This window comes from Bombina bombina, chromosome 3 (assembly GCF_027579735.1).
Source record: "Bombina bombina isolate aBomBom1 chromosome 3, aBomBom1.pri, whole genome shotgun sequence".
NCBI lineage: Eukaryota > Metazoa > Chordata > Amphibia > Anura > Bombinatoridae > Bombina > Bombina bombina.
The window spans coordinates 1-17,433 of record NC_069501.1 but is presented as its reverse complement, the minus strand read 5'-3'; the positions used below and the strand labels follow the sequence as shown (position 1 = coordinate 17,433).

At 45.0% G+C, this 17,433-nt stretch overlaps 2 non-coding genes and 1 pseudogene across 2 annotated transcripts; all 3 read right to left on the bottom strand.

Annotated features, from left to right (window-relative positions):
* Positions 1–2,207: 2,207 nt before the first annotated feature.
* On the bottom strand, positions 2,208–2,398 carry LOC128654919 (U2 spliceosomal RNA). Its single transcript, XR_008401559.1, has one exon. It is a non-coding gene; the product is annotated as a U2 spliceosomal RNA (small nuclear RNA).
* Positions 2,399–3,506: 1,108 nt separating this feature from the next.
* Positions 3,507–3,700, bottom strand: LOC128654986 (U2 spliceosomal RNA). The gene has a single exon (XR_008401605.1). It is a non-coding gene; the product is annotated as a U2 spliceosomal RNA (small nuclear RNA).
* A 6,621-nt stretch (positions 3,701–10,321) lies between these two features.
* Positions 10,322–10,530, bottom strand: LOC128655010 (uncharacterized; annotated as a pseudogene).
* Between the last annotated feature and the right edge of the window lie 6,903 nt (positions 10,531–17,433).

Here is a 17,433-nt window from a genome sequence, read left to right as displayed (position 1 = left end):
GCTACAACGGCTCCTCTACTTTCCCATCTCCTCCTGGTGGGACATGAACGATACTCATGTCCTATCTCTTTGCAATTGTCACAAGTCTTATTCTCACAATCTTTACTTGCATGACCTGCCTTTTTGCAAAATCGACAAACTTGCTGTTCAGAACAAAAAGCGGTATCATGCCCATAGGTCAAACACTTCCTGCAAAACAGAGGCATCTGATTGAAAAAAAGAAAACCTCTGTTATTGCCAATTGAAAATATTGGAGGGGGTCGACGAAATCCCCCATATTCCTTGTCATCTGGCTTGAAGGAAACCAAAAATTTCCTTTTCCCAGTCCAAACATTAAATTTATTAAGGACTTGACCCTTAAACTCCACATTTGTGCAAAAACCCTTCAGGAAGTTGACAATATCCTGCACATGAACATGTGGATTGTACATGTGGACAACCAACAATTTTTCCATTTCTCCAAACAAAGGGGTAATCTTGACTCCACGCATATACCCATGATCCCTATAAAGCCTTGCTTTCTCCAAGACTCTATTAGCGAGATCCTCAGTTCTCAGACTAAGGTCAAAGAAACCCCTTCGCTGAAATTCCTGGAAGCACATGAAATCCGTAAAATCGAAACCAAAAAGCTCACTTACCAGAGTCTTCTGCAAGAAATCCCCATTTTTCTCAAGTTGGTAAGCTTCTGCAATCTGAATGCGAAGTGTGTCCAGAGGACGTCTACCTGGAACACCACCTCCTCCAGCCTCAACATTCCAAGATTCTCCTCCTCTGGCTCCACTCTTGTCTGCAACACCTTCTCCTCCAACTCCATCATTCTCTCTCAATCCGACTCCTCCCTCGACTCCGACTTGATCTTCCAATCGGGACATCTCCTCTCCACCTCGAACAACTCCTTCTTCCTCTCCAATGAATGCCGCCATAATAGCAACGTTGATCCCAACTCGGTGCAGGATAGCTATCCCCCCAATAGCAGCATGCGGTGAACCCGAAGGAACACCGCAAGGCCGAGGGAATAGGTTCCAAAAGCTCCAATTGACAAGAAACAAGTAAACTTGATCTTGCCAAAAGGCCGAGAAGCGATAACGCAACGCTCTTGTCTGGGACGCCGCACGCTCAGAGCACTCACTCTGCCTCGGGGAGACAGGGCACTCACTCCAATGCTAACCACAAATCACACCATTGCAAATCCAAAAGCAGCAGCAGCAAATAACAACACATGGCAGGCTGCTAGGCCAGACAAAAAACACAACTAGATATAACCACAAAATAATCTGCTTTAGGAGAAAAAGCAGCAGCGGCGACAACGACGACGAACCTGCTGCTGCTGCCTCCTGACTACTGGACAGAGAGCTGCTCTCCAATTTGCATGGCTCCGCCTCCTCCACTCTCCCCCGAAAACGGCCCCCCTCCTTCCCCCCGCCATCGTCGGAGCTACACTCCGCAGACACACAGAAAGGCGTGAAAGCCACCGGGCGGGCTGGCAGATCAGGCTGATTGCACCTAGTAGCTGCTACTGCTACTGGATCTTGTGGGGGACTAGCTGCCTGCCTGTCTCACTCGCTAGCTAGCTAGCTAGCTAGCAGGCTCAAGTCTTTTTTGAAAAAATTCCCTGTCCAGGCACCAGGGGGGAGAAAGAAGCACAAAGACAACATTGACAGCTCCAAAGACTTTTATTGTCTGCCAAGAAGGAGTGATAGATAGATAGATAGAAAGAAAGAAAGAAAGAAAGAAAGAAAGAAAGAAAGAAAGAAAGAAAGAAAGAAAGAAAGAAAGAAAGACATAATTAGTAAACACATCCATAAATCAAGCAATGGACACATCTAAATACATACAAAATAAGGAACCACAGAAATAAATAAATACATACATACATAAATAAATAAATAAATAAGTAAATCAATAAATCAATAAATGAATGCATGAATTTAAACAGCAATACATAGATTTGGGAAGAAATGCTCATGAAATGAAGAATGAACACAAAAGGATAGCAAACACGTCGCCTCGACAGGTAAATAACGTTTGCTAGGCTTTTTTGGCCCAGCACACAAGGGGTTAACAAGAATCCAAAATGAAATCAATCAGGCAGGAAAGCAGCTCGTCGCTGAGGCTTTCTTCCAAAAATCAGCTGCTGCAGCTCATTTCGGCTTCTGGTTGTTGTATGGATGAGGAGGATTATTCTGTTTTTGTCACACAGCAAAAGAGAGGGGTGCACCGGTCCTGGAGGTACTGCAATACCAGGTCAATGCGTGGAGTGGACAGAGCAAGCTCTTCTTCCATCTCCCTGTTTCAAAAATCCATTTAATATATGGCACCCAGATAGGGCGCGTATCAGATATTAAACTGATAAGAACAGATACTACACTTGATCTTAGCCAAAAGGCCGAGAAGCGATAACCGCAACGCTCTTGTCTGTGACGCCGCACGCTCAGAGCACTCACTCTGCCTCGGGGAGACAGGGCACTCACTCCAATGCTAACCACAAATCACACCATTGCAAATCCAAAAGCAGCAGCAGCAAATAACAACACATGGCAGGCTGCTAGGCCAGACAAAAAACACAACTAGATATAACCACAAAATAATCTGCTTTAGGAGAAAAAGCAGCAGCGGCGACGACGACGACGAACCTGCTGCTGCTGCCTCCTGACTACTGGACAGAGAGCTGCTCTCCAATTTGCATGGCTCCGCCTCCTCCACCCTCCCCCGAAAACGGCCCCCCTCCTTCCCCCCGCCATCGTCGGAGCTACACTCCGCAGACACACAGAAAGGCGTGAAAGCCACCGGGCGGGCTGGCAGATCAGGCTGATTGCACCTAGTAGCTGCTACTGCTACTGGATCTTGTGGGGGACTAGCTGCCTGCCTGTCTCACTCGCTAGCTAGCTAGCTAGCTAGCAGGCTCAAGTCTTTTTTGAAAAAATTCCCTGTCCAGGCACCAGGGGGGAGAAAGAAGCACAAAGACAACATTGACAGCTCCAAAGACTTTTATTGTCTGCCAAGAAGGAGTGATAGATAGATAGATAGAAAGAAAGAAAGAAAGAAAGAAAGAAAGAAAGAGAAAGAAAGAAAGACATAATTAGTAAACACATCCATAAATCAAGCAATGGACACATCTAAATACATACAAAATAAGGAACCACAGAAATAAATAAATACATACATAAATAAATAAATAAATAAATAAATAAGTAAATAAATAAATCAATAAATGAATGCATGAATTTAAACAGCAATACATAGATTTGGGAAGAAATGCTCATGAAATGAAGAATGAACACAAAAGGATAGCAAACACGTCGCCTCGACAGGTAAATAACGTTTGCTAGGCTTTTTTGGCCAGCAGCACACAAGGGGTTAACAAGAATCCAAAATGAAATCAAGCAGGCAGGAAAGCAGCTCGTCGCTCAGGATTTCTTCCAGAAACAAGCTGCTGCAGCTCATTTCGGCTTCTGGTTGTTGTATGGATGAGGAGGATTATTCTGTTTTTGTCACACAGCAAAAGAGAGGGGTGCACCGGTCCTGGAGGTACTGCAATACCAGGTCAATGCGTGGAGTGGACAGAGCAAGCTCTTCTTCCATCTCCCTGTTTCAAAAATCCATTTAATATATGGCACCCAGATAGGGCGCGTATCAGATATTAAACTGATAAGAACAGATTTTTTTTTTTTTTTTTTTTTTCACTTCAGTTAAGAGTTAACCTCCAGTTTTAATTCCCCCGAAGGAGAATACGCACATAAAACCAATGAGGGACTCAATCACATCATCTGTGAAAAAGCCAGAAAAATCAGTAAAAACTGGCTTAAACAAACAGACATAAAATTACATAAAATAACTGGCATAAAACAACTGGCATAAAAGAACTGTCCCTTAGAATAACCCTATAAGCTCACCCTCAGCTCTGTCCCTCTCTTCACCAACCCAACTAACTGACCCTACAGCTTACCCTACAGCTGTCCCTACAGCTGTCCCTAGAAAAGCATAAAATATAATTAAAAGGAGATCTGGCTCCAGAACAGAAAGCCAAAATGTGCTTTAGCGTCTTTGTCTCCAATACTTTTCTTTTCACGTAAATAATAAATATGGATTAAACTCAAGGCATATTGTACACAGTTCTTTACAGATAAAATTTCATGATTAAAAAGTAAAATATTTCTGGCCAGCCAGATGGCTTCTTTAAAACAATTAATAATAAGCCAGACATATAAAAACTTTTCTTCCGCTATGCAAAGCATCTTGCCATATAAAACAGCCTCATGGTTGAGAATCCTCAGACCGCCTACCCACTTTAGAAGGGGACTAATTTGCCTCCAGACCTCTTGTGCAAATCTGCAGTTCCAAAAGATGTGAAGTGGCGTCTCACAACTTTCACACCCTGCTCGAGGGCACTTGGCACTGGCAACCAGGCCCCGTCTATGCTGGAATTCCCTGGTAGGGAGAGAGTCTGTGACAATCCCCCAGGCCAAATCCTTCTGGAAGTTAGATAGAAATTTATGCGCCACATTCTTCCAGATTTGTCGAGAGACAATTGCAGAAAAATTTACAACAGGACTTATAACTTCGCCAGTGAAAAATACCCCAAAAATTTTCTTATGGTCAATCAAAGTCTCTGTAGTAAAATTCTGCAACTTAAAAACTCGAATGATTCTCTCTAAAACCACATAATGTTTGGGCAGGTTAAACGCATAAGGTCTATTCAAAGCCAATTGAACCCATTTGTATTTGTGAAAAATAAATCCAGTGGTGTATTTTATAAACAAACTAGCAATGCAATCCTCACTGCAAAGAGCCATCTTTATATTATAGGATAAAAACTTAAAACTTAAAAACCTATCCATATCTAGAGCGTTCTTCCCACCATTAAAAGACAATTTCTGTAGTTCAGTTCTTTTAAAACGCTCCATTTTAGCCCCCCAATAAAAAATAAAACATTCACGAATAATTCTCTTTAAAAATAAAACAGGGGGAAATAAAACCATGGATACATATAAAACAATGGGTAAAATCACTTGTCTCACTACTAAAATCTTACCCTCTAGAGTCAACTTTCTAAAAGCCCATAACTGAATTTTTTTCTTCACTTTAGCTAAAACGGTTTCCCACATAAAATCATACTTCATGTTACCCGTAAAATAGATGCCTAAAATCTTTATCTTCTCTCTCACAAGCGGCACAGTCACACCAAGCAAACTGTCCCACCGGCCATACAACATACACTCAGATTTATCCGCATTCATCTTACACCCAGACACACAACAGAACCACTCCACAGTCCTTACTGCTCTATTTAAAGAGACTATGTCAGTGCACAGAACGGTGATGTCATCCATGTATGCCACGGTTTTAGCTTGCGTTCCTCCCCCTCCAGGAACAGGCACACCACGAATCACCTTGTCTTTTCTTAATGCACATAATAGTGGCTCAACACAACAAATAAATAAAATAGGTGATAAGGGGCAGCCCTGCTTAACCCCAGACTTAATTAAAACACCATCAGTTAAAAACCCATTAACAGACACTCTACTCACACAACCATCATACACACTCTTAATCTGATTCAGCATCCGTACAGGCACACCCATCCTTTCTAAAACCGTAAATAAAAACTCATGTGACACGCGATCGAAGGCTTTCTCAAAGTCTACACTAAAAAGAGCCAAGCTCTGGTCCCTATCTAAACAATAAAATATCGAATCTCTAATCGTGCTTAAAATTTCCGTTATACTCCTCCCAGGCACCGCACAGGCCTGACAGGGGGCTACAACTTTGGAAATGACAGATTTCAAACGGGATGCTAAAAGTTTAGTAAAAATTTTATAATCAGTATTTAAAAGTGTAATGGGACGCCAGTTCTTAATAAAATCTTTGTCACCTTTTTTATAAATTAAAACAACAACTCCCTGCGTCCAAGATAAAGGTAAAATATTAAAATCACTACACTTTTTAAATAAAATCATAAAATCATCTTTTAAAACATCCCAAAAAACCCTATAAAATTCAATTGGTAACCCATCATTTCCTGGGGTCTTACCATTACTAAAACTTTTAATAACCCCTAAAATTTCTGCACAATTAAAATCCTGAGCTAAAAAAGATTGATCATTAAAATTAAAAGAAGAATCCAATTGTGATAAAAAATGTTCTTTTAGGGAGGGATCTAAAAATTTGGGAGAATATAAATCCGAATAAAAATTAAAAACCTCTTGCTTCATACCATTAATATCAGATTTCCCCTCTATACTCCCCATAAAACTCTTTTTACTAACTAATTTTTTAAAAAAGAATCTAGAACACTTCTCATCCTCCTCTAAAACTTGTACTTTAGAATTAAAAATTATTTGTTTCCCCTTTTCTTCTAAATTTTTCCTAATTTCTTCTTTTAATTTTAAAATATCATCATCTACATTAAAACCATAAGAACGTGCCTGATAAAATGCTTGAAGTCTAAAATTAAGTTTAGCATAAAATTCCCTCTTCTCCCTAGCCACTCTCTTACCCATTTTAATAAAAAAGTCCCGAATTAAAACTTTAACCTTATCCCACCATAAAATAATGTCCTCATCGCCCCGACTAAAACTCCATTTCTTATAACTAGCAATAAAACTCTGTCTAATAAAATCATCATCTAAAAGAGAGGTATTAAGTTTCCAATAAGAAGATTTAAAATTCTGCTCAGCAGGTAAATCACACACACACTCTAAAAGCTTGTGGTCAGAAAACACATTCTCACTTAAAACACAAGACCGCAAACTAAAAACCTTTGATAAAAACATAAAATCAATACGGGATTTAACCGCCCTATTACTCCACGTAAAACCAGGATCCGCACCATTCAACCTCATCCATACATCATTTAGCCTAAAATCCTCAATCATACCTTTCAACACACTAGCAGACCCATCCAAACGCTCACTCACACTCACACTCTCCCTCTTCTCACCTGGTAAAACACAGTTAAAATCCCCACCTAAAATCAAAGGTTCTGAACCTGCTAAAAACAAAGCTAAAATCTTAAAAAAATCTAACCTCTCTTTTTTAATAACCGGGGCGTAGACATTAATACATCTAAAACTAAAATTAAAATAACTGACATGAGCAACTAAAAGCCTACCCGGGACAATTTCCTTAAAACTATTAATAATAAAATCATGGCTATTAAAAAGGATACCCACCCCTACAGACTTATTCTCATTACTACCTGACCATACTGATGGGCCCCTATCCCAATATCCTTGTAAAACTTCCACTTTATCATTTGTATTAATACAGCATTCTTGTAAATAAATAATGTTATTATTGGTATTAACCAGAAAATCACACAGGGCCGCCCTCCGAGGAGGGCTTTTAAAGCCCCGTGTATTTAGCGATGCTAACTTAAGCATCTAGAGAGGAGTAGCACAGTATCCTACCTAGAAAACCTCCTAAGCAGGAGACCATCCTGGCCCTCAGAAACGTCACTGGGCGCAGGACTTGCCACAACCTCTCCAGCAGGCATTGACGTATCGTCAATCCTGATGATGCTAGCCTCATCACTGCTAGCATCAGAAATCCTATCTGTCCCGGTCAGATCAGTAAAGTCAATGTTCCGCAGATCTTCACGGGAGGAGACTGGTTCATGATCAAGAGCAAGAAATCTATTAGGATGCTCCAAGTGGCTCCAGGAGGAAGAAGACTCCTCCTCAGACTGAAACTTCGGCTTCTTAGGGGGATTTTCACCTCCCTCAGCCATAACATCCACTTCAGAAACGATAGATTTCAGCTTCTCAGAAGTAAACTCCTCAGCCCTAGATCCAGTTTTTGAAACATCAGACCTCTTTTCTGAGGTAGGAGGAACAAAAGACCCCTGTACTGAGTCAGAGGTACCTGCTTCACCAGTATCCATAAGGTCTTGATCCTCAATAATTACCTCTTCACCCCCTTCCTCCGTAGGGGGCACGGGGACAGACAATTCTACCACAGGATGCACCTGAGACTCCCCCCTCACAGAAGGACTACCCAAGTGCACCACAAAGGGCTGCTTCCTTGTCTCCCACCTTCGTCTCTCAGGACAATATCTGCTTAGATGATCAGACTCACCGCAAAGATCGCAGATACGAATCCTGCAATCCTTGCTCAAATGCCCCGGTCTTTTACAAAACCGACACACCTGATCCTCGACACAATCCGAAGAATCGTGACCATATTTAAGACAAGTGCGGCAAAACGGGGGCATCTGGTTAAATACCAGAAAACCTCTGTTACTCCCGATGGAGAACAGAGGTGGGGGTCTAAGAAAACCCCCAAATTCCCCCTCATCCGGACGGAAAGACACACGGAATTTCCACTTCCCAGTCCAGACTCCACATGAATTAAAAACCTTCCCTTCAGGTTTGATCCGAGCACAAAACCTCATAAGGTAGCGGGCAATCTCCTCCTCTTTCGTATGAGGATTGTACATATGGACAATAAGTAGTTTGTCACCGCCACCAAACATTGGGGAAAATTTAACCCCCTGCAGGTCTTCATGTGCCCTATAAACTCGACATTTTTCTAACACAACGTTCGCCAAATGGTTAGATATCATTGTCATATCAAAATATCCTTTCCTATAAAAATCCTGGAAGCACATGAATTGGTTAAAAGAAAATCCAAACAGAGCCACCATAATATTTTTCTGAATAAACACACCATTTTTCAGAACCTGATGTTCAGGAGCCACTTGGATGCGTAAAGTATCAAATGGGTAGGTCCCCATAGAATATTCCTGACTACGACCACCTGGAACCCTCTTACCATCAAAACGACCTCCAGCCTCCACACCGACTCCGACACCACCGACACGTCCAGCACCTCCAACACCTCCGACACGTCCAGCACCTCCAACACCTCCGTCACGTCCAGCACCTCCAACACCTCCGACACGTCCAGCACCTCCAACACCTCCAACACCTCCAACACTTCCGACACGTCCAGCAGATCCGACACTTCCGACACCTCCGACACCTCCAGCACCTCCGACACCTTCTCCAACGACTCCTCCGATAACACTCTCCATGGACACAGCTCCAACAGTCGCCGCCATAATGGCAACACGATCGCAACCCGGACGTCTCAGATAGCTGTCCCCCCAATAGCAGCAGGTGGTGCACCCGAAGGAAACACCACCAGGCCGAGGGGACAGGTTCTTCAACTCCTAATGGCTCAGACACTTGATCTGAGCCAAAAGGCCGAGAAGCGATAACGCAACGCTCTTGTCTGGGACGCCGCACGCTCAGAGCACTCACTCTGCCTCGGGGAGACAGGGCACTCACTCCAATGCTAACCACAAATCACACCATTGCAAATCCAAAAGCAGCAGCAGCAAATAACAACACATGGCAGGCTGCTATGCCAGACAAAAAACACAACTAGATATAACCACAAAATAATCTGCTTTAGGAGAAAAAGCAGCAGCGGCAACGACGACGACGAACCTGCTGCTGCTGCCTCCTGACTACTGGACAGAGAGCTGCTCTCCAATTTGCATGGCTCCGCCTCCTCCACCCTCCCCCGAAAACGGCCCCCCTCCTTCCCCCCGCCATCGTCGGAGCTACACTCCGCAGACACACAGAAAGGCGTGAAAGCCACCGGGCGGGCTGGCAGATCAGGCTGATTGCACCTAGTAGCTGCTACTGCTACTGGATCTTGTGGGGGACTAGCTGCCTGCCTGTCTCACTCGCTAGCTAGCTAGCTAGCTAGCAGGCTCAAGTCTTTTTTGAAAAAATTCCCTGTCCAGGCACCAGGGGGGAGAAAGAAGCACAAAGACAACATTGACAGCTCCAAAGACTTTTATTGTCTGCCAAGAAGGAGTGATAGATAGATAGATAGATAGATAGATAGAAAGAAAGAAAGAAAGAAAGAAAGAAAGAAAGACATAATTAGTAAACACATCCATAAATCAAGCAATGGACACATCTAAATACATACAAAATAAGGAACCACAGAAATAAATAAATACATACATACATAAATAAATAAATAAATAAATAAGTAAATCAATAAATCAATAAATGAATGCATGAATTTAAACAGCAATACATAGATTTGGGAAGAAATGCTCATGAAATGAAGAATGAACACAAAAGGATAGCAAACACGTCGCCTCGACAGGTAAATAACGTTTGCTAGGCTTTTTTAGCCCAGCACACAAGGGGTTAACAAGAATCCAAAATGAAATCAAGCAGGCAGGAAAGCAGCTCGTCGCTGAGGCTTTCTTCCAGAAATCAGCTGCTGCAGCTCATTTCGGCTTCTGGTTGTTGTATGGATGAGGAGGATTATTCTGTTTTTGTCACACAGCAAAAGAGAGGGGTGCACCGGTCCTGGAGGTACTGCAATACCAGGTCAATGCGTGGAGTGGACAGAGCAAGCTCTTCTTCCATCTCCCTGTTTCAAAAATCCATTTAATATATGGCACCCAGATAGGGCGCGTATCAGATATTAAACTGATAAGAACAGATTTTTTTTTTTTTTTATTTATTTTTGTTACGGTTACCCTTAGTCTCGCTGAGAGATGGACCGCTTAGTAGCCTGGATTCCTATTGCTGAAGAGGGGAGAAACTGCTTTCCATAGTATTCTATATGAGTCTCGCAAATGTAGAATAATCCCCCTTAGCTGTAGTACAGCTAGGATACCCTTCTGCCCACAAAAACGAGTCAACGCTGCGATTGAGGGACAACCAAGAACTGAGGACTGGGATGCCCAGCCTGCTTTTTATTTAGGTTACATGCACACAGGGCACTCCCAGGGGGGGAAGCATAAAATCCCCCATCACACATTTAGACAAAGCCCTTGGACAGGCCACCGCAGATAACAAGTACACACAAGAAAACAATTGAGTCCTTCTTATCACCTAGCAGTGAATGCTTATCACAAAATTAATTACAGTACACAATATGCTAGGAAACCTGCCTCAGAAAATAGTTTTCTCAAAACTGAACAGAGTTAACCCTTTATGAAATGATACTTGTTACAGTTTTCTTGGAGCCCTTCTTAGGCGCTGGCTTGGCTGGTTCAGGCATTGCTGCTGGGAAATAAGTTTCTTCACAACAAAATAACTAATGCTTCTGTAACAGTGCTCCCTTTCTGTGGAACACTCTGGCAGACACGGTCTGACCCCTTTTCGGGGCAGACTAAGGCTGTCCAGACCGCTGGTTATGCGGGGCTGAGGTCGGTTTGTCTGGACAACCCGTCGGCGTTGCCATTCTGTTTCCCAGGTCTGTAAGTAATGGTGAAATTGAAGGGTTGCAACGATAAACTCCAACGTAATAGCCTGCCATTATCTCCAGAGACCCGGTTCAGCCACACCAACGGGTTATGGTCGGTGACCAGAGTGAACTCCTGCCCATATAAATAGGGAGTCAATTTCTTTAATGCCCACACCAAAGCCAAACACTCCTTTTCGACCGCTGCATAGCTGACTTCGCGGGGCAGGAGCTTCCGGCTGATGTAGGCAACTGGATGCTCCCCTCCATCTTCGCCTACTTGGCTGAGGACGGCTCCCAGCCCGAACATGGAAGCATCTGTGTGGACGATAAAACGTTTGTTAAGGGCTGGAGCCGCCAAGACAGGAGCGTTAATTAGAGCATTTTTGAGAGCCTGGAAAGCCGTTTCACAGTGGGGAGACCACAGGACCTGTCGAGGTAAGTTCTTCTTGGTCAAGTCAGTCAGGGGTTTGGCAAGTGTGCTGTAGTCTGGTACGAACCGTCTATAGTACCCTGCCGTGCCCAGGAAGGCTAGGACCTGAGTCTTAGTGATGGGGGTGGGCCAATTGGCGACAGCTTCTATCTTGGCCGGCTCTGGTCGCTGCTTTCCACACCCCACCCGGTGACCCAGGTACTGTACCTCGGCCATCCCAAAGTGGCATTTTTCTGGCTTCAGAGTCAGGCCAGCAGCCCGGATCTGATCCAGAACCATTCCTATGTGAGCTAAGTGGTCCTCCCATGACTCACTGTGGATCGCTATGTCGTCCAGGTAGGCGCAAGCAAAACTCTGGAAGCCATCCAGGAGCCTATCCACCAAGCGCTGGAATGTAGCTGGGGCATTCTTCATCCCAAACGGCATTACCCTAAACTGATATAAGCCGAATGGGGTGACGAATGCCGACTTGGGGATAGCCTCCGGGGCCAGGGGAATCTGCCAGTAACCTTTGCAGAGGTCAATAGTGGTCAGGTAATTTCCCCTGGCTATACGATCGAGTAGCTCGTCTACCCTGGGCATAGGGTAAGCGTCCGTCACGGTCTTTTCATTGAGCCTCCGATAGTCTACGCAGAACCGGGTGGTCCCATCTTTCTTGGGCACCAAGACAACTGGGGAGGCCCAGGGACTATCGGAGGGCTCAATTACCCCGAGTTGGAGCATCTCATCGATCTCCTTCTTCATTCCTATCCTAACTGCTTCGGGGATTCGGTACGGAGCCTGGCGCAAGGGAGCTTGTCCCGGAGTATCTACCTGGTGGGTGGTTAAAGTAGTGTACCCTGGCTTCGGGGAGAAGGTGAGGTGTTTGGACTGTAGGAGTTGGTTGAGCTGCTCCCTTTCAGTGGGGCTAAGTCGGTCTCCTATCTGAACCTGAGCCACTATACCTGTGGGGAGACTCTTTTCTAATAGGTCTGGAATGGGTAGACTGTCGGGGCCTTCCTGAGGGGAACAACATACGGCCGTCACGTTCTCTGGTCGCTCAAAATATTCCTTGAGCATGTTTACATGGAATGTCTTTCTAAGATTGTTGTCGTGGCAGCTAGCTATCACATAAGTGGTGTCTCCCCTTTTCTCTACGATCTGGTAGGGGCCCTGCCAGGACGCCTGCAATTTGTCTGTCTTCACCGGCTTAAGTACTAACACCTTTTGTCCTATGGTAAAGATTCTCTTTCGGGCCCCCCGATCGTACCATACTTTCTGTCTTCTCTGGGCCGACTGGAGATTAGCCCGCACGGATTTGGCTAATTGCTCCATTCGGTCCCTGAGTCCCAGCACGTATGGCACAATGGGGACACCGTCAGTCTCCATCTCTCCCTCCCAGTGCTCCCGGATCAGGTTTAGGGGTCCCCGTACCTTTCTTCCGTAGAGCAACTCGAAGGGAGAGAACCCTGTCGTTTCCTGGGGCACCTCCCGATAAGCAAAAAGGAGGTGCGGCAGGAAGCGTTCCCAGTCTCGGTATTCCTGAGTGAACGTCTTGAGCATTTGCTTGAGGGTCCCATTGAACCTCTCACACAGCCCGTTCGTCTGGGGGTGGTATGGGGAGCTCAGGAGGGACTTAATTTTGCAAACCTGCCAGAGTTGTTGGGTCAATTCAGCCGTAAATTGGGTGCCTCGGTCGGATAGGATTTCTTTTGGAAATCCTACCCGGGAGAACACCTGTACTAGTGCATTCGCTACCGTATCCGCTTGTATGTTGGATAGGGCGACAGCCTCTGGGTACCTGGTAGCGTAATCCACTACGGTAAGAATGTAGCGCTTACCGGAGGGACTAGGGGTAGCCAGTGGTCCCACTAGGTCAATAGCAACCCGGCTGAAGGGTTCCTCTACAATGGGCATATTTACTAGATGGGCTTTAGGGTGATCGCCTCGCCTTCCTACTCGTTGACACACATCGCAGGTGTTACAGTAAGTTCTAACGTCGGCGTGTACCCCTGGCCAAAAGAACGTGTGAGTAATGCGGTGTAGGGTACGGGTTACAGCTAGGTGGCCTGCTAAGGGGATGTCATGGCCTATCTTGAGGATTTCTTGACGGTATTTGTGGGGCACTACCAGCTGTCGCCTACGCTGTCCCCTTTTCTCTGTCCAGCGGTATAGTTTCCCTTTTTCCCATAAGAATGTTTCATTATCTGCCCCGCCCCCTCCGGTCTCTGCTCGTTCCCGGTACTTTTGTAAGGTCGGGTCAGTCTTAGACTCTGTCTCGAAAGCATCTGGGGTGTCCCAGGGTATGGGGCCTAACATGTCAGGCAATGTCGGGGTAGGTCTTACCTGTGTCTCCCGCACTGGTGAGAGTTCTCGCTCCGTCCGGGCTTGGGCCCGTGTAGTCACTGGGTCCGCCTCGTTGTTGCATACTGGAGCATAGGCAGAAGTCATGGGGCCCAAATCATTGCCCAGTAGTACTTCGGCAGGTAAATTATCCATTATGCCCACGTTCACAGCCCCCTTTCCCGCTCCCCAATCAAGATGCACTTTAGCTGTTGGAATTTTGTACACATCCCCCCCCGCCACTCTAACGGCCACAGTCTGTCCAGATCGCTTGTGCTCCGGCACCAAATGACTCTGTACCAGCGTGATAGTAGCCCCTGTGTCTCTCAATCCCTCGGTAGATCGCCCCTCGAGCCATACCTTCTGCCGATGGTGCTGGCGGTTATCTGAGGCAGCATATACAGGGTCCGCCTCGTGAAGCGGCCCCAAATATTCCTCCATAGGGGCCTCTTGGTTAACACAGAGGGTCCGGGCCGGACGATATGCCCCAGAGGGGTAATTGTAATTCCTGGGTGTCTGGTGCGTATTAAGGGGGCAGCTAGCCATGAAATGCCCTGGTTGCTTGCATCGGTGGCAAGTCGGTCTGGGACGCTCAGAGCTGTTATTGGGTGGTCCTGAGTGTCGGGCGGGCCCTGCGGGCACCGGGGCTCGGAATTCAGCACGAGGGGGTGCACGGTAAACCTCTCTGGGTTCGTGAAGACGGGAGTCATAATGTTCATCGGCCAATTTGGCTGCTTCTTCTAAGGTAGAAGGTCGCCTGTCTCGCAGCCATTCCTTCCCTTGCTGTTCCATGCCATTATAAAAATGTTCTAAGAGAAACAATTGTAAAATTTCCTCACCAGTCACCGCTTTACTTCCGCTCATCCAGTGATTTGCCGCTCTCCGCATTCGGTGCGCCCATTCCATATGGGTATCGTTAGGCTTCTTTTTCGTGCCCCGAAACTGTCGGCGATACGCGTCCGGAGTTACTGCGTACCGTCGCAACAGTGTCTCCTTAACTAGCTCATACTGTGTCACTTCCTCAGCACCCAGAGTACGAAAGGCTTCCAGGGCTCGCCCGGATAGTTTCCCAGACAATATCGTGGGCCACTCCCTGTTGGGAATCTGGTGCAGGGCACATTGCCTTTCGAAGTCCGCCAAATATTCATCAATCCCTGTCTCGCTCTCTAGGAAGGGTCGAAATGCCGCATAGGGTATCTTGGGCCTCCCAGCATTTTCGACAGGGATGATTACCTGCGGGGCTTCAGCATTGCGGTGTGCGTTCGCTAGGTTGAGTTCGTGGGCTCGAGTCTCTCGTATATCCTTGTCCGCTTCCGCCATCAACTGCTGTACCAATTCCATGGAGGGGTTCGGCCCGTACAGTGAGAGCCTCTCCCGAACAATCCTGGTTTTTTCGTCACTAATCGTGGTCGGTGTTTCCGCCATTGTGAAGCTCTGATCCAGTTCGGTCAATTCTGCGATCAGCTCTCTCCTCGGCCGGTTGCTGGCGTACCCCCCTCTGCTTTCAAGTAAATCCTTTAGGGTTGTACGCTTCAATTTTTCGTAAGCGCTCTCCATCCGTTCTGTACCTCTCCTAGGAAATCCAGGAAAAATCCCACCGCTGCCGCCAAATGTTACGGTTACCCTTAGTCTCACTGAGAGATGGACCGCTTAGTAGCCTGGATTCCTATTGCTGAAGAGGGGAGAAACTGCTTTCCATAGTATTCTATATGAGTCTCGCAAATGTAGAATAATCCCCCTTAGCTGTAGTACAGCTAGGATACCCTTCTGCCCACAAAAACGAGTCAACGCTGCGATTGAGGGACAACCAAGAACTGAGGACTGGGATGCCCAGCCTGCTTTTTATTTAGGTTACATGCACACAGGGCACTCCCAGGGGGGGAAGCATAAAATCCCCCATCACACATTTAGACAAAGCCCTTGGACAGGCCACCGCAGATAACAAGTACACACAAGAAAACAATTGAGTCCTTCTTATCACCTAGCAGTGAATGCTTATCACAAACTTAATTACAGTACACAATATGCTAGGAAACCTGCCTCAGAAAATAGTTTTCTCAAAACTGAACAGAGTTAACCCTTTATGAAATGATACTTGTTACAGTTTTCTTGGAGCCCTTCTTAGGCGCTGGCTTGGCTGGTTCAGGCATTGCTGCTGGGAAATAAGTTTCTTCACAACAAAATAACTAATGCTTCTGTAACAATTTTTTTTTTTTTTTTTTTTTTTTTTCCTTCACTTTCAGTCAAGAGTTAACCTCCAGTTTTAATTCCCCCGTAGGAGAATACGCACATAAAACCAATGAGGAACTCAATCACATCATCCGTGAAAAAGCCAGAAAAATCAGTAAAAACTACCATAAAAATAAAACAAGGATAAAAAACATAAAAAACTGACCCTTAGTATGTCCCTTCAACACTCTCCCTCACACTGTCCCTCTCTTCACCAACCCCACTAAATGACCCTAAAACCTATCCCTAAACACTGTCCCTATCTCTATCCCTAGAGAGCATTAATAGAAAAGCTTGTTCCAAAAATAAAAGCCAAAGTTGATTTTAGCTTGCTTTTCTCCTACTCTCTTTCTTTCTCTTAAAAAATAAATATGAATTAAACTGAGGGCATACTGAATACAATTTTTAACAGGTAAAAGCTCATGATTAAATAATAAAAGATTCCTAGCGAACCAAATGGCTTCTTTAAAACAATTTAAAATCAGCCAAACATATAAAAACTTTTCTTCAGCTATGCATGAAAACTTACCAAATAAAACCGCCTCATGATTTAAAACACGCAGACCACCTACCCATTTTAAAAGGGGACTAATTTGTCTCCAAACCTCCTGTGCAAAACCACAGTTCCAGAAGATGTGTAGTGGCGACTCACTGGAGACACATCTCTCTCTCGGGCACTTGGCTCTGGCAACCAAGCCCCTACGGTGCTGGAATTCCCTCGTGGGAAGAGAGTCTGTGACTATCCCCCAGGCCAAATCCTTTTGAAAATTAGACAAAAATTTTTGTGCCACATTTTTCCAAATTTGCTGAGAAACATCGCCAGAAAAATTTAAAACTGGAGACACAATTTCATTCGAATTAAAAACCCTTAAAATCCGCCTATGGTCAATTAAAATCTCCACAGTAAAATTTTGTAACTTAAAACCCCTAATAATTTTCTCTAAAATAACATAATGCTTGGGTAGATTAAAAGCATACGGTCTATTTAAAAACAAAGTAACCCATTTATATTTTCTAAAAATAAAACCCGTGGCATATTTGATAAAAAGGCTGGTCATGCAATCATCACTACGAAGAGCCATCTTTACATTAAATGCTAAAAATTTAAAACTTAAAAACATCTCTAAATCTAAAGCGTTTTTCCCTCCATTTTCTGGCAACTTCTGGAGCTCAGATCTTTTAAAACGTTCCATTTTTGCTCCCCAGTAAAAAATAAAACACTCACGAAT